Source organism: Salmo salar, chromosome ssa12, assembly GCF_905237065.1.
Source record: "Salmo salar chromosome ssa12, Ssal_v3.1, whole genome shotgun sequence".
NCBI classification, from domain to species: Eukaryota; Metazoa; Chordata; class Actinopteri; order Salmoniformes; family Salmonidae; genus Salmo; species Salmo salar.
The window spans coordinates 6831255-6857500 of record NC_059453.1 but is presented as its reverse complement, the minus strand read 5'-3'; the positions used below and the strand labels follow the sequence as shown (position 1 = coordinate 6857500).

The window sequence follows — 26246 nt, the reverse complement described above, 5'->3', positions numbered from 1 at the left end:
GAAACCTGGCACCATCCCTACGGTGAAGCAAGGTGGTGGACGCAACATGCTGTGGGGAAGTTTTTCAGCAGCAGGAACTGGGACACAAGTCAGGATTGAGGCAAAAATAAATGGAGCAAAGTACAGAGTGATCCTTGATGAAAACCTGCTCCAGAGCGCTCAGGAGCTCAGACTGGGGCAAAGGTTCACCTTCCAACAGGACAATGACCCTAAGCACACAGCCAAGACAACGCAGGAGTGGACACACTGTTTTATCTATAAAATCTATTTTATATGTCTTCATTTGTCTCCCCCCTTCCCTCCCTCTCTTTCTCCCTCGTCTTCATTTCTCTCTCCAACCCTCCCTCCCTCTCTCTCTCTCTCTCTCTCTCTCTCTCTCTCTCTCTCTCTCTCTCCTCTACAATAAGAGTGTAAATAAATCCTAGTTGAGGCAGCAGTAAGACGTATATTCAATGTGTGACGCTCTCTGTTCTTATTAGTCAAACCTTTCATTACTCTCTACAACCTTTAATTCCCTCACTGCCCTCTAGTCTTCCTGTCTCCATTCCTTCCCTCTCTACCCTCTAGTCTTCCTGTCTTCATTCCTTCCCTCACTACCCTCTAGTCTTCCTGTCTCCATTCCTTCCCTCACTACCCTCTAGTCTTCCTGTCTTATTTCCTTCCCTCACTACCCTCTAGTCTTCCTGTCTCCATTCCTTCCCTCACTACCCTCTAGTCTTCCTGTCTTCATTCCTTCCCTCAATACCCTCTAGTCTTCCTGTCTCCATTCCTTCCCTCACTACCCTCTAGTCTTCCTGTCTTCATTCCTTCCCTTACTACCCTCTAGTCTTCCTGTCTTCATTCCTTCCCTTACTGCCCTCTAGACTTCCTGTCTTCATTCCTTCCCTCACTGCCCTCTAGTCTTCCTGTCTCCATTCCTTCCCTCACTACCCTCTAGTCTTCCTGTCTTCATTCCTTCCCTTATTGCCCTCTAGTCTTCCTGTCTCCATTCCTTCCCTCACTGCCCTCTAGTCTTCCTGTCTCCATTCCTTCCCTCACTACCCTCTAGTCTTCCTGTCTTCATTCCTTCCCTCACTACCCTCTAGTCTTCCTGTCTCCATTCCTTCCCTCACTACCCTCTAGTCTTCCTGTCTTCATTCCTTCCCTTACTGCCCTCTAGTCTTCCTGTCTCCATTCCTTCCCTCACTGCCCTCTAGTCTTCCTGTCTCCATTCCTTCCCTCACTACCCTCTAGTCTTCCTGTCTCCATTCCTTCCCTCACTACCCTCTAGTCTTCCTGTCTTCATTCCTTCCCTTACTGCCCTCTAGTCTTCCTGTCTCCATTCCTTCCCTCACTGCCCTCTAGTCTTCCTGTCTCCATTCCTTCCCTCACTACCCTCTAGTCTTCCTGTCTCCATTCCTTCCCTCACTACCCTCTAGTCTTCCTGTCTTATTTCCTTCCCTCACTACCCTCTAGTCTTCCTGTCTCCATTCCTTCCCTCACTACCCTCTAGTCTTCCTGTCTCCATTCCTTCCCTCACTACCCTCTAGTCTTCCTGTCTCCATTCCTTCCCTCACTACCCTCTAGTCTTCCTGTCTTCATTCCTTCCCTCACTACCCTCTAGTCTTCCTGTCTTCATTCCTTCCCTCAATACCCTCTAGTCTTCCTGTCTCCATTCCTTCCCTCACTACCCTCTAGTCTTCCTGTCTTCATTCCTTCCCTCTCTACCCTCTAGTCTTCCTGTCTTCATTCCTTCCCTCACTGCCCTCTAGTCTTCCTGTCTTCATTCCTTCCCTCACTACCCTCTAGTCTTCCTGTCTTCATTCCTTCCCTCACTACCCTCTAGTCTTCCTGTCTTCATTCCTTCCCTTAGCTTAGTTACCTGTCTCCATTCCTTCCCTCACTACCCTCTAGTCTTCCTGTCTTCATTCCTTCCCTTACTGCCCTCTAGTCTACCTGTCTCCATTCCTTCCCTCACTGCCCTCTAGTCTTCCTGTCTCCATTCCTTCCCTAACTGCCCTCTAGTCTACCTGTCTTCATTCCTTCCCTCACTGCCCTCCAGTCTTCCTGTCTCCATTCCTTCCCTCACTACCCTCTAGTCTTCCTGTCTTCATTCCTTCCCTCACTACCCTCTAGTCTTCCTGTCTCCATTCCTTCCCTCACTGCCCTCTAGTCCTCCTGACTTCATTCCTTCCCTCACTACTCTCTAGTCTTCCTGTCTCCATTCCTTCCCTCACTACCCTCTAGTCTTCCTGTCTCCATTCCTTCCCTCACTACCCTCTAGTCTTCCTGTCTCCATTCCTTCCCTCACTACCCTCTAGTCTTCCTGTCTCCATTCCTTCCCTCACTACCCTCTAGTCTTCCTGTCTTCACTCCTTCCCTCAATACCCTCTAGTCTTCCTGTCTCCATTCCTTCCCTCACAACCCTCTAGTCTTCCTGTCTTCATTCCTTCCCTCACTACCCTCTAGTCTTCCTGTCTTCATTCCTTCCCTTACTGCCCTCTAGTCTTCCTGTCTTCATTCCTTCCCTCACTGCCCTCTAGTCTTCCTGTCTCCATTCCTTCCCTCACTACCCTCTAGTCTTCCTGTCTTCATTCCTTCCCTTACTGCCCTCTAGTCTTCCTGTCTTCATTCCTTCCCTCACTGCCCTCCAGTCTTCCTGTCTCCATTCCTTCCCTCACTACCCTCTAGTCTTCCTGTCTTCATTCCTTCCCTCACTGCCCTCTAGTCTTCCTGTCTTCATTCCTTCCCTCACTGCCCTCTAGTCTTCCTGTCTTCATTCCTTCCCTCACTACCCTCTAGTCTTCCTGTCTCCATTCCTTCCCTCACTACTTTTTAGTCTTCCTGTCTCCATTCCTTCCCTCACTGCCCTCTAGTCTTCCTGTCTCCAATCCTTCCCTCACTGCCCTCTAGTCTTCCTGTCTCCATTCCTTCCCTCACTACCCTCTAGTCTTCCTGTCTTCATTCCTTCCCTCACTGCCCTCTAGTCTTCCTGTCTTCATTCCTTCCCTCACTGCCCTCTAGTCTTCCTGTCTTCATTCCTTCCCTCACTACCCTCTAGTCTTCCTGTCTCCATTCCTTCCCTCACTACTTTCTAGTCTTCCTGTCTCCATTCCTTCCCTCACTACCCTCTAGTCTTCCTGTCTCCATTCCTTCCCTCACTGCCCTCTAGTCTTCCTGTCTCCATTCCTTCCCTCACTGCCCTCTAGTCTTCCTGTCTCCATTCCTTCCCTCACTGCCCTCTAGTCTTCCTGTCTCCATTCCTTCCCTCACTGCCCTCTAGTCTTCCTGTCTCCATTCCTTCCCTCACTACCCTCTAGTCTTCCTGTCTTCATTCCTTCCCTCACTGCCCTCTAGTCTTCCTGTCTCCATTCCTTCCCTCTCTACCCTCTAGTCTTCCTGTCTTCATTCCTTCCCTCACTACCCTCTAGTCTTCCTGTCTCCATTCCTTCCCTCACTGCCCTCTAGTCTTCCTGTCTCCATTCCTTCCCTCACTACCCTCTAGTCTTCCTGTCTTCATTCCTTCCCTCACTACCCTCTAGTCTTCCTGTCTCCATTCCTTCCCTCACTACCCTCTAGTCTTCCTGTCTTCATTCCTTCCCTCACTGCCCTCTAGTCTTCCTGTCTCCATTCCTTCCCTCACTACCCTCTAGTCTTCCTGTCTTCATTCCTTCCCTCACTGCCCTCTAGTCTTCCTGTCTTCATTCCTTCCCTCACTACCCTCTAGTCTTCCTGTCTCCATTCCTTCCCTCACTACTTTCTAGTCTTCCTGTCTCCATTCCTTCCCTCACTACCCTCTAGTCTTCCTGTCTCCATTCCTTCCCTCACTGCCCTCTAGTCTTCCTGTCTCCATTACTTCCCTCACTGCCCTCTAGTCTTCCTGTCTTCATTCCTTCCCTCACTACCCTCTAGTCTTCCTGTCTCCATTCCTTCCCTCACTACCCTCTAGTCTTCCTGTCTTCATTCCTTCCCTCACTGCCCTCTAGTCTTCCTGTCTCCATTCCTTCCCTCTCTACCCTCTAGTCTTCCTGTCTTCATTCCTTCCCTCACTACCCTCTAGTCTTCCTGTCTCCATTCCTTCCCTCACTACCCTCTAGTCTTCCTGTCTTATTTCCTTCCCTCACTGCCCTCTAGTCTTCCTGTCTCCATTCCTTCCCTCACTACCCTCTAGTCTTCCTGTCTCCATTCCTTCCCTCACTACCCTCTAGTCTTCCTGTCTTCATTCCTTCCCTCACTGCCCTCTAGTCTTCCTGTCTCCATTCCTTCCCTCTCTACCCTCTAGTCTTCCTGTCTTCATTCCTTCCCTCACTACCCTCTAGTCTTCCTGTCTCCATTCCTTCCCTCACCACCCTCTAGTCTTCCTGTCTCCATTCCTTCCCTCACCGCCCTCTAGTCTTCCTGTCTCCATTCCTTCCCTCACTGCCCTCTAGTCTTCCTGTCTTCATTCCTTCCCTCACTGCCCTCTAGTCTTCCTGTCTCCATTCCTTCCCTCACTACCCTCTAGTCTTCCTGTCTTCATTCCTTCCCTTACTACCCTCTAGTCTTCCTGTCTTCATTCCTTCCCTTACTGCCCTCTAGTCTTCCTGTCTTCATTCCTTCCCTCACTGCCCTCTAGTCTTCCTGTCTCCATTCCTTCCCTCACTACCCTCTAGTCTTCCTGTCTCCATTCCTTCCCTCACTACCCTCTAGTCTTCCTGTCTTCATTCCTTCCCTCACTACCCTCTAGTCTTCCTGTCTCCATTCCTTCCCTCACTACCCTCTAGTCTTCCTGTCTCCATTCCTTCCCTCACTACCCTCTAGTCTTCCTGTCTTCATTCCTTCCCTCACTACCCTCTAGTCTTCCTGTCTCCATTCCTTCCCTCACTACCCTCTAGTCTTCCTGTCTTCATTCCTTCCCTCACTACCCTCTAGTCTTCCTGTCTCCATTCCTTCCCTCACTACCCTCTAGTCTTCCTGTCTTCATTCCTTCCCTCACTACCCTCTAGTCTTCCTGTCTCCATTCCTTCCCTCACTACCCTCTAGTCTTCCTGTCTCCATTCCTTCCCTCACTACCCTCTAGTCTTCCTGTCTCCATTCCTTCCCTCACTGCCCTCTAGTCTTCCTGTCTCCATTCCTTCCCTCACTACCCTCTAGTCTTCCTGTCTTCATTCCTTCCCTCACTGCCCTCTAGTCTTCCTGTCTCCATTCCTTCCCTCACTACCCTCTAGTCTTCCTGTCTTCATTCCTTCCCTTACTACCCTCTAGTCTTCCTGTCTTCATTCCTTCCCTTACTGCCCTCTAGTCTTCCTGTCTTCATTCCTTCCCTCAATGCCCTCTAGTCTTCCTGTCTCCATTCCTTCCCTCACTACCCTCTAGTCTTCCTGTCTTCATTCCTTCCCTTACTGCCCTCTAGTCTTCCTGTCTTCATTCCTTCCCTCACTGCCCTCTAGTCTTCCTGTCTCCATTCCTTCCCTCACTACCCTCTAGTCTTCCTGTCTCCATTCCTTCCCTCACTACCCTCTAGTCTTCCTGTCTTCATTCCTTCCCTCACTACCCTCTAGTCTTCCTGTCTCCATTCCTTCCCTCACTACCCTCTAGTCTTCCTGTCTCCATTCCTTCCCTCACTACCCTCTAGTCTTCCTGTCTTCATTCCTTCCCTCACTACCCTCTAGTCTTCCTGTCTCCATTCCTTCCCTCACTACCCTCTAGTCTTCCTGTCTTCATTCCTTCCCTCACTACCCTCTAGTCTTCCTGTCTCCATTCCTTCCCTCACTACCCTCTAGTCTTCCTGTCTCCATTCCTTCCCTCACTACCCTCTAGTCTTCCTGTCTCCATTCCTTCCCTCACTGCCCTCTAGTCTTCCTGTCTCCATTCCTTCCCTCACTACCCTCTAGTCTTCCTGTCTTCATTCCTTCCCTCACTGCCCTCTAGTCTTCCTGTCCTCATTCCTTCCCTCACTACCCTCTAGTCTACCTGTCTTCATTCCTTCCCTTACTACCCTCTAGTCTTCCTGTCTTCATTCCTTCCCTTACTGCCCTCTAGTCTTCCTGTCTTCATTCCTTCCCTCACTGCCCTCTAGTCTTCCTGTCTCCATTCCTTCCCTCACTACCCTCTAGTCTTCCTGTCTCCATTCCTTCCCTCACTACCCTCTAGTCTTCCTGTCTTCATTCCTTCCCTCACTACCCTCTAGTCTTCCTGTCTCCATTCCTTCCCTCACTACCCTCTAGTCTTCCTGTCTTCATTCCTTCCCTCACTACCCTCTAGTCTTCCTGTCTTCATTCCTTCCCTCACTACCCTCTAGTCTTCCTGTCTTCATTCCTTCCCTCACTACCCTCTAGTCTTCCTGTCTCCATTCCTTCCCTCACTACCCTCTAGTCTTCCTGTCTTCATTCCTTCCCTCACTTCTCTTGGCTGCTCCTCTGATCTCTTCCCCATTCCTGCAGTGTCAAGTCTCTCTCTCTCTCTTCTCCCTCTCTCTCCCTCCCTTCCTCTCTCCCCTCTCTCTCTCTCTCCATCTCTCTCTCCCCCCTCTGTCTCTGTCTCGCTCCCCCTCTCTCTCAATCTCTCTCCCTCCCTCCCTCTCTCCCTCTATCTCTCTCCATCTCTCTCTGTCTCTCCCCCCTCTCTCTCCTTCCTTCCCCTCTCCCTCTCTCTCTCTCTCTCCATCTCTCTCTCCCCCCTCTGTCTCCGTCTCTCTGTCTCGCTCCCCCTCTCTCTCTCATTCTCTCTCCCTCCCTCACTCTCTCCCCTCTCTCTCTCTCTCTCTCTCTCCCTCTCTCTCTCCCTCCCTCACTCTCTCCCCTCTCCCTCTCTCTCTCTCTCTCCCTCACTCTCTCCCCTCTCCCTCTCTCTCTCTCTCTCTCTCTCTCTATCTCCCTCCCTCCCTCTCTCCTCTCTCCATCTCTCTCTGTTGTTTCATTATGTCCCAGGCCCCTAGACTCATTTCACAAACACTGCTAAACACACACTACACACAGAGCCCCACTGTCCAAACTGACTAACACACAGAGCTCCACTGTCCAAACTGACTACCACACAGAGCTCCACTGTCCAAACTGACTAACACACAGAGCTCCACTGTCCAAACACACAGAGCTCCACTGTCCAAACTGACTAACACACAGAGCCCCACTGTCCAAACTGACTAACACACAGAGCCCCACTGTCCAAACTGACTAACACACAGAGCTCCACTGTCCAAACTGACTAACACACAGAGCTCCACTGTCCAAACTGACTAACACACAGAGCTCCACTGTCCAAACTGACTAACACACAGAGCTCCACTGTCCAAACTGACTAACACACAGAGCCCCACTGTCCAAACTGACTAACACACAGAGCTCCACTGTCCAAACTGACTAACACACAGAGCCCCACTGTCCAAACTGACTAACACACAGAGCCCCACTGTCCAAACTGACTAACACACAGAGCTCCACTGTCCAAACTGACTAACACACAGAGCTCCACTGTCCAAACTGACTAACACACAGAGCTCCACTGTCCAAACTGACTAACACACAGAGCTCCACTGTCCAAACTGACTAACACACAGAGCTCCACTGTCCAAACTGACTAACACACAGAGCCCCACTGTCCAAACTGACTAACACACAGAGCTCCACTGTCCAAACTGACTAACACACAGAGCTCCACTGTCCAAACTGACTAACACACAGAGCTCCACTGTCCAAACTGACTAACACACAGAGCTCCACTGTCCAAACTGACTAACACACAGAGCCCCACTGTCCAAACTGACTAACACACAGAGCTCCACTGTCCAAACTGACTAACACACAGAGCTCCACTGTCCAAACTGACTAACACACAGAGCTCCACTGTCCAAACTGACTAACACACAGAGCCCCACTGTCCAAACTGACTAACTATTTCTGACTATTTCTAGCCAGGCAGAGGCTTGGACAGCTGCCACCGCAGCCAACAGGTCCTTCAAAAACACACACACCCCAAAGAGACTGTGTGTGGTGATATGTTTTCCTCTGCTCTGCCAGGCTAACTGCTCTCATGTGGACTCTGTGGGGGTTTCACTGTCCTCCTGGCTAACTGCTGTGTGTGTGTGTGTGTGTGTGTGTGTGTGTGTGTGTGTGTGTGTGTGTGTGTGTGTGTGTGTGTGTGTGTGTGTGTGTGTGTGTGTGTGTGTGTGTGTGAGAGCGAGAGAAAGTCAGGATACAGACTGTTTGTCTAAGCACAAGGTGGATGGAAAGAGAGAGGAACAGAGAAAGAAATTAAACTAGGATGAGAGAGGAAGAGGAAGAGAGGAGAGAATGGAGGGATGGAAGGTCAGACGCTGTTTCCTGGGATAATACATACCATTCCTTCTATCATCTGCCAGCGTCACAATAATCTCTCCATTATGAAGTATGCACTCATTTCTCCACAACTTTAAAAGCGTTGGAATGGGCTGCAGGATGTTTCCACATACAACTAATTTCCTTTCATATCAATGAAGGGAAGTGAACAAGTGCACGTTTCAGGAGAAAGGAGAGATTATTGGGACGCAACTCAAGTTGTCTGTTCACCACAAGTCTGTGAAAAGCTACGATTAAGCAGGTGAGAGACAATAACACAACACAACACAAAGCACAACACAGTACAAGAGCTTCACTGACTGACCTGTGTTCTTCACAAACTGACCTGTGTTCTTCACTGACTGACCTGTGTTCAGCTTCACTGACTGACCTGTGTTCTTCACTGACTGACCTGTGTTCAGCTTCACTGACTGACCTGTGTTCTTCACTGACTGACCTGTGTTCAGCTTCACTGACTGACCTGTGTTCTTCACCGACTGACCTGTGTTCTTCACTGACTGACCTGTGTTCTTCACTGACTGACCTGTGTTCTTCACTGACTGACCTGTGTTCTTCACTGACTGACCTGTGTTCTTCACTGACTGACCTGTGTTCTTCACTGACTGACCTGTGTTCTTCACTGACTGACCTGTGTTATTCACTGACTGACCTGTGTTCTTCACTGACTGACCTGTGTTCTTCACTGACTGACCTGTGTTCTTCACTGACTGACCTGTGTTCTTCACTGACTGACCTGTGTTCTTCACCAACTGACCTGTGTTCTTCACTGACTGACCTGTGTTCTTCACTGACTGACCTGTGTTCTTCACTACTGACCTGTGTTCTTCACTGACTGACCTGTGTTCTTCACTGACTGACCTGTGTTCTTCACTGACTGACCTGTGTTCTTCACTGACTGACCTGTGTTCTTCACTGACTGACCTGTGTTCTTCACTGACTGACCTGTGTTCAGGCCTATTAGGTGGATGGATCTCCAGAATAATCCTGATTAGCACTAATCATGTCTGTCTGCAATTAACCTCTCTCTCTCTCTCTCTCTCTCTCTGTCTCTCTTTGTCTCTCTTTGTCTCTCTCTCTCTCTCTCTCTCTCTCTCTCTCTCTCTCTCTCTCTCTCTTTAATTCATGGCCACTTGCTCAGCTGGGCCAGGGGCGCTTTAATTAGGTCAGGTGGAAATGTCCGACAGATCTCAACTCATTTGTTACCTTTCATCTGAACCTTTCATCTGAACCTTTCATGTGAACCTTTCATCTGAACCTTTCATGTGAACCTTTCATGTGAACCTTTCATGTGAACCTTTCATCTGAACCTTTCATGTGAACCTTTCATCTGAACCTTTCATCTGAACCTTTCATGTGAACCTTTCATCTGAACCTTTCATCTGAACCTTTCATGTGAACCTTTCATCTGAACCTTTCATGTGAACCTTTCATCTGAACCTTTCATGTGAACCTTTCATCTGAACCTTTCATCTGAACCTTTCATCTGAACCTTTCATGTGAACCTTTCATGTGAACCTTTCATCTGAACCTTTCATGTGAACCTTTCATCTGAACCTTTCATGTGAACCTTTCATGTGAACCTTTCATGTGAACCTTTCATCTGAACCTTTCATGTGAACCTTTCATCTGAACCTTTCATGTGAACCTTTCATCTGAACCTTTCATCTGAACCTTTCATGTGAACCTTTCATGTGAACCTTTCATGTGAACCTTTCATGTGAACCTTTCATCTGAACCTTTCATGTGAACCTTTCATCTGAACCTTTCATCTGAACCTTTCATGTGAACCTTTCATGTGAACCTTTCATGTGAACCTTTCATGTGAACCTTTCATCTGAACCTTTCATCTGAACCTTTCATGTGAACCTTTCATGTGAACCTTTCATGTGAACCTTTCATCTGAACCTTTCATCTGAACCTTTCATCTGAACCTTTCATCTGAACCTTTCATCTGAACCTTTCATGTGAACCTTTCATCTGAACCTTTCATCTGAACCTTTCATGTGAACCTTTCATCTGAACCTTTCATGTGAACCTTTCATGTGAACCTTTCATGTGAACTATCTGTAGCGATGGGGAGAGCAGGCCATCAGATATTGTTTAGAGTTATTACCGCGGAGCGCGGCTTGGAGTGAATGGACACTGATCACGGCCCTACAGATCATATCATCCATATCTGGTTAATATGTAATGAAATGACATGTACACATGAAGACAAACCTGAAAGGCTGAAATATGAGACGTCATTGTTTGCTGAACTGATCGATTCTGATATCAAACTGATGTGGATTATAGATTGAATAACAGATCACTGATTGAATTATTTATATTTTTCTTCTCATGATGATGATAAATAGTTACGAGCATAAATGACTCAAGGATGGATGATTCCTATTGACTTCTTAATGAACTGGATTGTTGAATTCCCTAATTATGGTAATAATGAATGATTGTTATGATTTGGTCTTGGTGATTATGAATTTGATTGGATACATGTTATTCTGTTTCCTTTGTTATGCAGTACAGACTACTCAGTAAATATACCACTTTATGGTTAAAGGAATTCCTGCCTCAGTCTCATCCATTCCTCTGTCACCTGACCCGTGACCAGCTGTTCACCTTCACTGTCAGTCATCCTACCTGTCCAGCTACCCACACTCTGTCTCTCCTCTCTCTCTCTCTCTCTCTCTCTCTCTCTCTCTCTCTCTCCGTGTAGTACTGCTGTCAGTGTCCATGCTAGCTGGGCTAACAACAAATGTAGAATTACTGATGCTAGCATTGGATGTGCTTGTGGAAGCAGAACAACTTGTGTCATCGACAGGTGCAGGTGTTGTACTGCTGGTAGCAGCAGGTGTAGTACTGCTGGTAGTAGCAGGTGTAATACTGCTGGTAGCAGCAGGTGCAGTACTGCTGGTAGCAGCAGGTGTAGTACTGCTGGTAGTAGCAGGTGTTGTACTGCTGGTAGCAGCAGGTGTAGTACTGCTGGTAGCAGCAGGTGTAGTACTGCTGGTAGCAGCAGGTGTAGTACTGCTGGTAGTAGCAGGTGTAGTACTGCTGGTAGCAGCAGGTGTAGTACTGCTGGTAGCAGCAGGTGTAGTACTGCTGGTAGCAGCAGGTGTAGTACTGCTGGTAGCAGCAGGTGTAGTACTGCTGGTAGCAGCAGGTGTAGTACTGCTGGTAGTAGCAGGTGTAGTACTGCTGGTAGTAGCAGGTGTAGTACTGCTGGTAGTAGCAGGTGTAGTACTGCTGGTAGTAGCAGGTGCAGTACTGCTGGTAGTAGCAGGTGTAGTACTGCTGGTAGCAGCAGGTGTAGTACTGCTGGTAGTAGCAGGTGTAGTACTGCTGGTAGCAGCAGGTGTAGTACTGCTGGTAGAAGAAGGTGTAGTACTGCTGGTAGCAGCAGGTGTAGTACTGCTGGTAGCAGCAGGTGTAGTACTGCTGGTAGCAGCAGGTGCAGTACTGCTGGTAGTAGCAGGTGCAGTACTGCTGGTAGTAGCAGGTGTAGTACTGCTGGTAGTAGCAGGTGTAGTACTGCTGGTAGTAGCAGGTGTAGTACTGCTGTAGCAGGTGTAGTACTGCTGGTAGTAGCAGGTGTAGTACTGCTGGTAGTAGCAGGTGTAATACTGCTGGTAGTAGCAGGTGTAGTACTGCTGGATAGTAGCAGGTGTAATACTGCTGGTAGTAGCAGGTGCAGTACTGCTGGTAGTAGCAGGTGCAGTACTGCTGGTAGTAGCAGGTGTAGTACTGCTGGTAGTAGCAGGTGTAGTACTGCTGGTAGCAGCAGGTGTAGTACTGCTGGTAGCAGCAGGTGTAGTACTGCTGGTAGCAGCAGGTGTAGTACTGCTGGTAGCAGCAGGTGTAGTACTCCTGGTAGCAGCAGGTGTACTACTGCTGGTAGTAGCAGGGGTAGTACTGCTGGTAGTAGCAGGTGTAGTACTGATGGTAGTAGCAGGTGTAATACTGCTGGTAGTAGCAGGTGTAGTACTGCTGGTAGCAGCAGGTGTAGTACTGCTGGTAGCAGCAGGTGTAATACTGCTGGTAGTAGCAGGTGTAGAACTGCTGGTAGCAGCAGGTGTAATACTGCTGGTAGCAGCAGGTGTAGTACTGCTGGTAGTAGCAGGTGTAGTACTGCTGGTAGTAGCAGGTGTAGTACTGCTGGTAGTAGCAGGTGTAATACTGCTGGTAGTAGCAGGTGTTGTACTGCTGGTAGCAGCAGGTGTAGTACTGCTGGTAGTAGCAGGTGTAGTACTGCTGGTAGTAGCAGGTGTAGTACTGCTGGTAGTAGCAGGTGCAGTACTGCTGGTAGTAGCAGGTGTAGTACTGCTGGTAGTAGCAGGTGTAATACTGCTTGTAGCACCAAAGTATGTTCATCTCTAGGAGACAGAACGCATCTCCTTCCTGAGCGGTATGACGGCTGTGTGGATCCATGGTGTTTATACTTGCATACTATTGTTTGTACAGATAAACGTGGTACCTTCAGGCGTTTGGAAATTGCTCCCAAGGATGAACCAGATTTGTGGAGGTCTGCAATTTATTTTCTGAGGTCTTGGCTGATTTCTTTTGATGTTCCCATGATGTCAAGCAAAGAGGCACTGAGTTTGAAGGTAGGCCTTGAAATACATCCACAGGTACACCTCCAAATGACTCAAATGATGTCAATTAGCCTATCAGAAGCTTCTAAAGCCATGACATCATTTTCTGGAATTTTCCAAGCTGTTTAAAGGCACAGTCAACTTAGTGTATGTAAACTTCTGACCCACTGGAATTGTGATACAGTGAATTATAAGTGAAATAATCTGTCGGTAAACAATTGTTGGAAAAATGCACAAAGTAGATGTCCTAACTGACTTGCCAAAACTATAGTTTGTTAACAAGAAGTTTGTGGAGTGGTTGAAAAACGAGTTTTAATGACTCCGAACTTAGTGTATGTAAACTTCCGACTTCAACTGTATGTTTACTTTGGCAGACCACGTGAAATAGATAACAAAAAAAAGTGAAATAAACAATAAAAAATGTACAGTAAATATTACACTCACAAAAGTTCCAAAATAATAAAGACATTTCAAACGTCATATTATGTCTCTCTCTGTCTCTCGCTCTTTCTCTCGCGCTCTCTCTCTTGCTCTCTCTCTCCGTCTCACTCCCCCTCTCTCACTTCCTGAGGTTAAGCAGCTAGGTTACTGATTGACGTCAGTGTGTGTGTGGCAGGTAATTAATAGTGTGATTATTGTATAATTAGAATATCTAACAGCAAGAGATGAGAAGACATTCTATCACTCTGATACCACTCGCTCACTGACACTGTCTTGTCAACTCTCTCGGGTTGACTATCTCCCTCCTCTCTCTCTCCTCTCTCTCCCTCTCCCTCCTCTCTCCCTCCTCTCTCTATCCCTCCTCTCTCTCTGTCCTCTTGCTATCCCTCTTCTCTCTCTCTCTCTCTCTCTCTCGCTCCCTGTCCCCCCTCTCTCTGTCCCTCCTCTCTCTCTCTCCCTCCTCTCTCTCTCCTCTCACTATCTCTCCCCTCGCTCTCTCTCTCTCCCTGTATCACTCCTTTCTGTCCCTACTCTCTCTCTATCCCTCCTCTATCTCCCTCCTCTCTCTATCCCTCCTCTCTCTCTCCCCACTCTCTGTCACTGAGTCGGAGTGATGGGACCAGACAGCTGCTGCAGAGCAGACAGACAGAAGTAGATGAGACAGGGGAAGAGAGTACACACACGCACGCACGCACGCACGCACGCACGCACGCACACACACACACACACACACACACACACACACACACACACACACACACACACACACACACACACACACACACACACACACACACACACACACACACACACAGGAGAGAGAGATTTATTGTGGGGAGAAACTAGAAAGGGAATGTTGAGGAGTTCTGTACTGAGAGAGTGAGAAGAGATTAAAGGAGAAGAGGAAGAAGGATCAGCAAGATAAAACACCACCTCCTACAACAAGACAGACAACACTTCCTACAACAATACACCACCTCCTACAACAAGATAAAACACCACCTCCTACAACAATACAGATAACACCTCCTACAACAAGATAAAACACCACCTCCTACAACAAGATAAAACACCACCTCCTACAACAAGACAGACACTTCCTCCTACAACAAGACAGACAACACTTCCTACAACAAGACAGATAACACCTCCTACAACAATACAGATAACACCTCCTACAACAATACAGATAACACCTCCTTCTACAACAATACAGACAACACCTCCTACAACAAGATAAAACACCACCTCCTACAACAAGATAAAACACCACCTCCTACAACAAGATAAAACACCACCTCCTACAACAAGATAAAACACCACCTCCTACAACAATATAAAACACCACCTCCTACAACAAGATAAAACACCACCTCCTACAACAAGACAGACACTTCCTCCTACAACAAGATAAAACACCACCTCCTACAACAAGACAGACACTTCCTCCTACAACAAGACAGACACTTCCTCCTACAACAATACACCACCTCCTACAACAAGATAAAACACCACCTCCTACAACAAGACAGACACTTCCTACAACAATACAGATAACACTTCCTACAACAAGACAGACACTTCCTCCTACAACAAGACAGACACTTCCTCCTACAACAATACACCACCTCCTACAACAAGATAAAACACCACCTCCTACAACAAGACAGACAACACTTCCTACAACAATACAGATAACACTTCCTACAACAAGACAGACACTTCCTCCTACAACAAGACAGACACTTCCTCCTACAACAATACACCACCTCCTACAACAAGATAAAACACCACCTCCTACAACAATACAGATAACACCTCCTTCTACAACAATACAGATAACACCTCCTACAACAAGATAAAACACCACCTCCTACAACAAGATAAAACACCACCTCCTACAACAAGACAGACACTTCCTCCTACAACAATACACCACCTCCTACAACAAGATAAAACACCACCTCCTACAACAAGATAAAACACCACCTCCTACAACAAGATAAAACACCACCTCCTACAACAAGATAAAACACCACCTCCTACAACAAGACAGACACTTCCTCCTACAACAAGATAAAACACCACCTCCTACAACAAGACAGACACTTCCTCCTACAACAAGATAAAACACCACCTCCTACAACAAGGTAAAACACCACCTCCTACAACAAGATAAAACACCACCTCCTACAACAAGATAAAACACCACCTCCTACAACAAGACAGACACTTCCTCCTACAACAAGACAGACAACACTTCCTACAACAAGATAAAACACCACCTCCTACAACAAGACAGACACTTCCTCCTACAACAAGACAGACAACACTTCCTACAACAAGATGAAACACCACCTCCTACAACAAGACAGACACTTCCTCCTACAACAAGACAGACAACACTTCCTACAACAAGATAAAACACCACCTCCTACAACAAGACAGACACTTCCTCCTACAACAAGACAGACAACACTTCCTACAACAAGATAAAACACCACCTCCTACAACAAGACAGACAACACTTCCTACAACAAGATGAAACACCACCTCCTACAACAAGACAGACACTTCCTCCTACAACAAGACAGACAACACTTCCTACAACAAGATAAAACACCACCTCCTACAACAAGACAGACACTTCCTCCTACAACAAGACAGACACTTCCTCCTACAACAAGACAGACAACACTTCCTACAACAAGATAAAACACCACCTCCTACAACAAGACAGACACTTCCTCCTACAACAAGACAGACAACACTTCCTACAACAAGATAAAACACCACCTCCTACAACAAGACAGACACTTCCTCCTACAACAAGACAGACAACACTTCCTACAACAAGATAAAACACCACCTCCTACAACAAGACAGACACTTCCTCCTACAACAAGACAGACAACACTTCCTACAACAAGATAAAACACCACCTCCTACAACAAGATAAAACACCACCTCTTACAACAAGATAAAACACCACCTCCTACAACAAGACAGACACTTCCTCCTACAACAATACAGACAACACCTCCTACAACAAGATAAACACCACCTCCTACAACAAGACAGACACTTCCTACAACAACACCTCCTACAACAAGACAGACAACACTTCCTACAACAAGATGAAACACCACCTCCTACAACAAGACAGACACTTCCTCCTACAACAAGACAGACAACACTTCCTACAACAATACACCACCTCCTACAACAAGACAGACACTTCCTACAACAATACAGATAACACCTCCTACAACAAGACAGACAACACTTCCTACAACAAGATAAAACACCACCTCCTACAACAAGATAAAACACCACCTCCTACAACAAGACAGACACTTCCTCCTACAACAATACACCACCTCCTACAACAATACACCACCTCCTACAACAAGACAGACACTTCCTACAACAATACAGATAACACCTCCTACAACAAGACAGACAACACTTCCTACAACAAGATGAAACACCACCTCCTACAACAAGACAGACACTTCCTCCTACAACAAGACAGACAACACTTCCTACAACAAGATAAAACACCACCTCCTACAACAAGACAGACACTTCCTCCTACAACAAGACAGACAACACTTCCTACAACAAGATAAAACACCACCTCCTACAACAAGACAGACACCACCTCCTACAACAAGACAGATAACACCTCCTACAACAAGACACCACCTCCTACAACAAGATAAAACACCACCTCCTACAACAAGATAAAACACCACCTCCTACAACAAGATAAAACACCACCTCCTACAACAAGACAGACACTTCCTCCTACAACAAGATAAAACACCACCTCCTACAACAAGATAAAACACCACCTCCTACAACAAGATAAAACACCACCTCCTACAACAAGACAGACACTTCCTCCTACAACAAGATAAAACACCACCTCCTACAACAAGACAGACACTTCCTCCTACAACAAGATAAAACACCACCTCCTACAACAAGACAGACACTTCCTCCTACAACAAGACAGACAACACTTCCTACAACAAGATAAAACACCACCTCCTACAACAAGACAGACAACACTTCCTACAACAAGACACCACCTCCTACAACAAGACAGATAACACCTCCTACAACAAGACACCACCTCCTACAACAAGACAGATAACACCTCCTACAACAAGACACCACCTCCTACAACAAGATAAAACACCACCTCCTACAACAAGACAGACAACACTTCCTACAACAAGATAAAACACCACCTCCTACAACAAGACAGACACTTCCTCCTACAACAAGACAGACAACACTTCCTACAACAAGATAAAACACCACCTCCTACAACAAGACAGACAACACTTCCTACAACAAGACACCACCTCCTACAACAAGACAGAAAACACTTCCTACAACAATACAGATAACACCCCCTACAACAAGACACCACCTCCTACAACAAGATAAAACACCACCTCCTACAACAAGACAGACAACACTTCCTACAACAAGATAAAACACCACCTCCTACAACAATACAGACAACACTTCCTACAACAATACAGATAACACCCCCTACAACAAGACACCACCTCTTACAACAAGATAAAACACCACCTCCTACAACAAGACAGACACCACTTCCTACAACAAGACAGACACTTCCTACAACAATACAGATAACACCCCCTACAACAAGACACCACCTCTTACAACAAGATAAAACACCACCTCCTACAACAAGACAGACAACACTTCCTACAACAAGATAAAACACCACCTCCTACAACAAGACAGACAACACTTCCTACAACAAGACAGACACTTCCTACAACAAGACAGATAACACCCCTACAACAAGACAGATAACACCCCCTACAACAAGACAGATAACACCCCTACAACAAGACAGATAACACCTCCTACAACAAGACAGATAACACCCCCTACAACAAGACAGACACTTCCTACAACAAGACAGACACTTCCTACAACAAGACAGATAACACCTCCTACAACAAGACAGACAACATCTCCTACAACAAGACAGACAACACCTCCTACAACAAGACACCACCCCTACAACAAGACAGATAACACCCCCTACAACAAGACAGACACTTCCTACAACAAGACAGATAACACCCCATACAACAAGACAGACACTTCCTACAACAAGACAGATAACACCTCCTACAACAAGACAGATAACACCCCCTACAACAAGACAGACACTTCCTACAACAAGACAGATAACACCCCCTACAACAAGACACCACCTCCTACAACAAGACAGATAACACCCCCTACAACAAGACACCACCTCCTACAACAAGACAGATAACACCCCCTACAACAAGACACCACCTCCTACAACAAGACAGATAACACCCCCTACAACAAGACAGACAACACCCCCTACAACAAGACAGACAACACCTCCTACAACAAGACACCACCCCCTACAACAAGACAGATAACACCCCCTACAACAAGACAGACAACACCTCCTACAACAAGACACCACCTCCTACAACAAGACAGATAACACCCCCTACAACAAGACACCACCTCCTACAACAAGACAGATAACACCCCTTACAACAAGACAGACAACACCTCCTACAACAAGACAATACCCCCTACAACAAGACAGATAACACCCCCTACAACAAGACAGATAACACCCCCTACAACAATACAGATAACACCCTCTACAACAAGACAGATAACACCCCCTACAACAATACAGATAACACCCCCTACAACAAGACAGATAACACCCCCTACAACAAGACAGATAACACCCCCTACAACAATACAGATAACACCCCCTACAACAATACAGATAACACCCCCTACAACAAGACAGATAACACCCCCTACAACAATACAGATAACACCCCCTACAACAAGACAGATAACACCCCCTACAACAAGACAGATAACACCCCCTACAACAAGACAGATAACACCCCCTACAACAAGACAGATAACACCCCCTACAACAAGACAGATAACACCCCCTACAACAAGACAGATAACACCCCCTACAACAAGACAGATAACACCCCCTACAACAAGACAGATAACACCCCCTACAACAAGACAGATAACAACCCCTACAACAATACAGATAACACCCCCTACAACAAGACAGATAACACCCCCTACAACAATACAGATAACACCCCTTACAACAAGACAGACAACACCCCCTACAAAAAGACAGATAACACCCCCTACAACAAGACAGATAACACCCCCTACAACAAGACAGATAACACCGCCTACAACAAGACAGATAACACCCCTACAACAAGACAGATAACACCCCTACAACAAGACAGATAACACCCCCTACAACAAGACAGATAACACCCCCTACAACAAGACAGATAACACCCCCTACAACAAGACAGATAACACCCCCTACAACAAGACAGATAACACCTCCTACAACAAGACAGACAACACCCCCTACAACAAGACAGACAACACCCCCTACAACAAGACAGATAACACCTCCTACAACAAGACAGATAACACCTCCAACAACAAGACAGACAACACCCCCTACAACAAGATAGATAACACCCCCTACAACAAGACAGAAAACACCCCCTACAACAAGACAGACACCACTTCCTACAACAAGACAGATAACACCCCCTACAACAAGACAGATAACACCCCCTACAACAAGACAGACAACACTTCCTACAACAAGACAGATAACACCTCCTACAACAATACAGATAACACCTCCTACAACAATACAGATAACACCTCCTACAACAAGATAAAACACCACCTCCTACAACAAGATAAAACACCACCTCCTACAACAAGACAGACAACACTTCCTACAACAAGACACCACCTCCTACAACAAGACAGAAAACACTTCCTACAACAAGACAGACAACACCTCCTACAACAAGACACCACCTCCTACAACAAGATAGAAACACCACCCTACAACAAGACAGACAACACTTCCTACAACAAGAACACCACCTCCTACAACAATACAGACAACACTTCCTACAACAAGACAGATAACACCCCCTACAACAAGACACCACCTCCTACAACAAGATAGATAACACCACCTCCTACAACAAGACAGACAACACCTCCTACAACAAGACAGACACTTCCTACAACAAGACAGATAACACCCCCTACAACAAGACAACACCTCTTACAACAAGATAAAACACCACCTCCTACAACAAGACAGACAACACTTCCTACAACAAGATAAAACACCACCTCCTACAACAAGACAGACAACACTTCCTACAACAAGACAGAAACACTCCCTACAACAAGACAGATAACACCCCCTACAACAAGACAGATAACACCCCCTACAACAAGACAGATAACACCCCTACAACAAGACAGATAACACCCCCTACAACAAGACAGATAACACCCCCTACAACAAGACAGAAACACTTCCTACAACAAGACAGAAACACTTCCTACAACAAGACAGATAACACCTCCTACAACAAGACAGACAACATCTCCTACAACAAGACAGACAACACCTCCTACAACAAGACAAACACCACCCCCTACAACAAGACAGATAACACCCCTACAACAAGACAGACACTTCCTACAACAAGACGATAACACCCCCTACAACAAGACAGTACACTTCCTACAACAAGACAGATAACACCTCCTACAACAAGACAGATAACACCCCCTACAACAAGACAGATAACACTTCCTACAACAAGACAGATAACACCCCTACAACAAGACACCACCTCCTACAACAAGACAGATAACACCCCCTACAACAAGACACCACCTCCTACAACAAGACAGATAACACCCCCTACAACAAGACACACACCTCCTACAACAAGACAGATAACACCCCCTACAACAAGACAGACAACACCCCCTACAACAAGACAGACAACACCTCCTACAACAAGACGAACCACCCCCTACAACAAGACAGATAACACCCCCTACAACAAGACAGACAACACCTCCTACAACAAGACACCACCTCCTACAACAAGACAGATAACACCCCCTACAACAAGACATACCACCTCCTACAACAAGACAGATAACACCCCCTTACAACAAGACAGACAACACCTCCTACAACAAGACAGATAACCCCCTACAACAAGACAGATAACACCCCCTACAACAAGACAGATAACACCCCCTACAACAAGACAGACAACACCCTCTACAACAAGACAGATAACACCCCCTACAACAATACAGATAACACCCCCTACAACAAGACAGATAACACCCCCTACAACAAGACAGATAACACCCCCTACAACAATACAGATAACACCCCCTACAACAAGACAGATAACACCCCTACAACAAGACAGATAACACCCCCTACAACAAGACAGATAACACCCCCTACAACAAGACAGATAACACCCCCTACAACAAGACAGATAACACCCCCTACAACAAGACAGATAACACCCCCTACAACAAGACAGATAACACCCCCTACAACAAGACAGATAACACCCCCTACAACAAGACAGATAACAACCCCTACAACAATACAGATAACACCCCCTACAACAAGACAGATACCACCCCCTACAACAATACAGATAACACCCCTTACAACAAGACAGACAACACCCCCTACAAAAAGACAGATAACACCCCCTACAACAAGACAGATAACACCCCCTACAACAAGACAGATAACACCGCCTACAACAAGACAGATAACACCCCCTACAACAAGACAGATAACACCCCCTACAACAAGACAGATAACACCCCCTACAACAAGACAGATAACACCCCCTACAACAAGACAGATAACACCCCTACAACAAGACAGATAACACCCCCTACAACAAGACAGATAACACCTCCTACAACAAGACAGACAACACCCCCTACAACAAGACAGACAACACCCCCTACAACAAGACAGATAACACCTCCTACAACAAGACAGATAACACCTCCAACAACAAGACAGACAACACCCCCTACAACAAGATAGATAACACCCCCTACAACAAGACAGAAAACACCCCCTACAACAAGACAGACACCACTTCCTACAACAAGACAGATAACACCCCCTACAACAAGACAGATAACACCCCCCTACAACAAGACAGACAACACTTCCTACAACAAGACAGATAACACCTCCTACAACAATACAGATAACACCTCCTACAACAATACAGATAACACCTCCTACAACAAGATAAAACACCACCTCCTACAACAAGATAAAACACCACCTCCTACAACAAGACAGACAACACTTCCTACAACAAGACACCACCTCCTACAACAAGACAGAAAACACTTCCTACAACAATACAGATAAAACACCACCCCCCTACAACAAGAAAACACCACCTCCTACAACAAGATAAGACACCACCTCCTACAACAAGACAGACAACACTTCCTACAACAAGATAAAACACCACCTCCTACAACAAGACAGACAACACTTCCTACAACAATACAGATAACACCCCCTACAACAAGACACCACCTCTTACAACAAGATAAAACACCACCTCCTACAACAAGACAGACACCACTTCCTACAACAAGACAGACACTTCCTACAACAATACAGATAACACCCCCTACAACAAGACACCACCTCTTACAACAAGATAAAACACCACCTCCTACAACAAGACAGACAACACTTCCTACAACAAGATAAAACACCACCTCCTACAACAAGACAGACAACACTTCCTACAACAAGACAGACACTTCCTACAACAAGACAGATAACACCCCCTACAACAAGACAGATAACACCCCCTACAACAAGACAGATAACACCCCTACAACAAGACAGATAACACCTCCTACAACAAGACAGATAACACCCCCTACAACAAGACAGACACTTCCTACAACAAGACAGACACTTCCTACAACAAGACAGATAACACCTCCTACAACAAGACAGACAACATCTCCTACAACAAGACAGACAACACCTCCTACAACAAGACACCACCCCCTACAACAAGACAGATAACACCCCCTACAACAAGACAGACACTTCCTACAACAAGACAGATAACACCCCATACAACAAGACAGACACTTCCTACAACAAGACAGATAACACCTCCTACAACAAGACAGATAACACCCCCTACAACAAGACAGACACTTCCTACAACAAGACAGATAACACCCCCTACAACAAGACACCACCTCCTACAACAAGACAGATAACACCCCCTACAACAAGACACCACCTCCTACAACAAGACAGATAACACCCCCTACAACAAGACACCACCTCCTACAACAAGACAGATAACACCCCCTACAACAAGACAGATAACACCCCCTACAACAAGACAGACAACACCTCCTACAACAAGACAATACCACCCCCTACAACAAGACAGATAACACCCCCTACAACAAGACAGACAACACCTCCTACAACAAGACACCACCTCCTACAACAAGACAGATAACACCCCTACAACAAGACGACCACCTCCTACAACAAGACAGATAACACCCCTTACAACAAGACAGACAACACCTCCTACAACAAGACAGATAACCCCCTACAACAAGACAGATAACACCCCCTACAACAAGACAGATAACACCTCCTACAACAAGACAGATAACACCCCTACAACAAGACAGATAACACCCCCTACAACAAGACAGATAACACCCCCTACAACAAGACAGATAACACCCCCCTACAACAAGACAGATAACACCCCCTACAACAAGACAGATAACACCCCCTACAACAATACAGATAACACCCCCCTACAACAAGACAGATAACACCCCCTACAACAAGACAGATAACACCCCCTACAACAAGACAGATAACACCCCCTACAACAAGACAGATAACACCCCCTACAACAAGACAGATAACACCCCCTACAACAAGACAGATAACACCCCCTACAACAAGACAGATAACACCCCCTACAACAAGACAGATAACACCCCCTACAACAAGACAGATAACACCCCCTACAACAAGACAGATAACACCCCCTACAACAAGACAGATAACAACCCCTACAACAATACAGATAACACCCCCTACAACAAGACAGATAACACCCCCTACAACAATACAGATAACACCCCTTACAACAAGACAGACAACACCCCCTACAAAAAGACAGATAACACCCCCTACAACAAGACAGATAACACCCCCTACAACAAGACAGATAACACCGCCTACAACAAGACAGATAACACCCCCTACAACAAGACAGATAACACCCCCTACAACAAGACAGATAACACCCCCTACAACAAGACAGATAACACCCCTACAACAAGACAGATAACACCCCCTACAACAAGACAGATAACACCCCCTACAACAAGACAGATAACACCTCCTACAACAAGACAGACAACACCCCCTACAACAAGACAGACAACACCCCCTACAACAAGACAGATAACACCTCCTACAACAAGACAGATAACACCTCCAACAACAAGACAGACAACACCCCCTACAACAAGATAGATAACACCCCCTACAACAAGACAGAAAACACCCCCTACAACAAGACAGACACCACTTCCTACAACAAGACAGATAACACCCCCTACAACAAGACAGATAACACCCCCTACAACAAGACAGACAACACTTCCTACAACAAGACAGATAACACCTCCTACAACAATACAGATAACACCTCCTACAACAATACAGATAACACCTCCTACAACAAGATAAAACACCACCTCCTACAACAAGATAAAACACCACCTCCTACAACAAGACAGACACTTCCTCCTACAACAATACACCACCTCCTACAACAAGACAGATAACACCCCCTACAACAAGACAGACAACACCTCCTACAACAAGACACCACCCCCTACAACAAGACAGATAACACCCCCTACAACAAGACAGACAACACCTCCTACAACAAGACACCACCTCCTACAACAAGACAGATAACACCCCCTACAACAAGACACCACCTCCTACAACAAGACAGATAACACCCCTTACAACAAGACAGACAACACCTCCTACAACAAGACAATACCCCCTACAACAAGACAGATAACACCCCCTACAACAAGACGGATAACACCCCCTACAACAATACAGATAACACCCTCTACAACAAGACAGATAACACCCCCCTACAACAATACAGATAACACCCCCTACAACAAGACAGATAACACCCCCTACAACAAGACAGATAACACCCCCTACAACAATACAGATAACACCCCCTACAACAATACAGATAACACCCCCTACAACAAGACAGATAACACCCCCTACAACAATACAGATAACACCCCCTACAACAAGACAGATAACACCCCCTACAACAAGACAGATAACACCCCCTACAACAAGACAGATAACACCCCCTACAACAAGACAGATAACACCCCCTACAACAAGACAGATAACACCCCCTACAACAAGACAGATAACACCCCCTACAACAAGACAGACAACACTTCCTACAACAAGACAGATAACACCTCCTACAACAATACAGATAACACCTCCTACAACAATACAGATAACACCTCCTACAACAAGATAAAACACCACCTCCTACAACAAGATAAAACACCACCTCCTACAACAAGACAGACACTTCCTCCTACAACAATACACCACCTCCTACAACAAGACAGATAACACCCCCTACAACAAGACAGACAACACCTCCTACAACAAGACACCACCCCCTACAACAAGACAGATAACACCCCCTACAACAAGACAGACAACACCTCCTACAACAAGACACCACCTCCTACAACAAGACAGATAACACCCCCTACAACAAGACACCACCTCCTACAACAAGACAGATAACACCCCTTACAACAAGACAGACAACAC

General features: G+C 46.2%; 1 protein-coding gene across 1 annotated transcript in view; it reads right to left on the bottom strand.

Annotated features, from left to right (window-relative positions):
* Positions 1-26246, bottom strand: part of LOC106593331 (protein sidekick-1) — a 607750-nt gene that overhangs the window by 337338 nt on the left and 244166 nt on the right.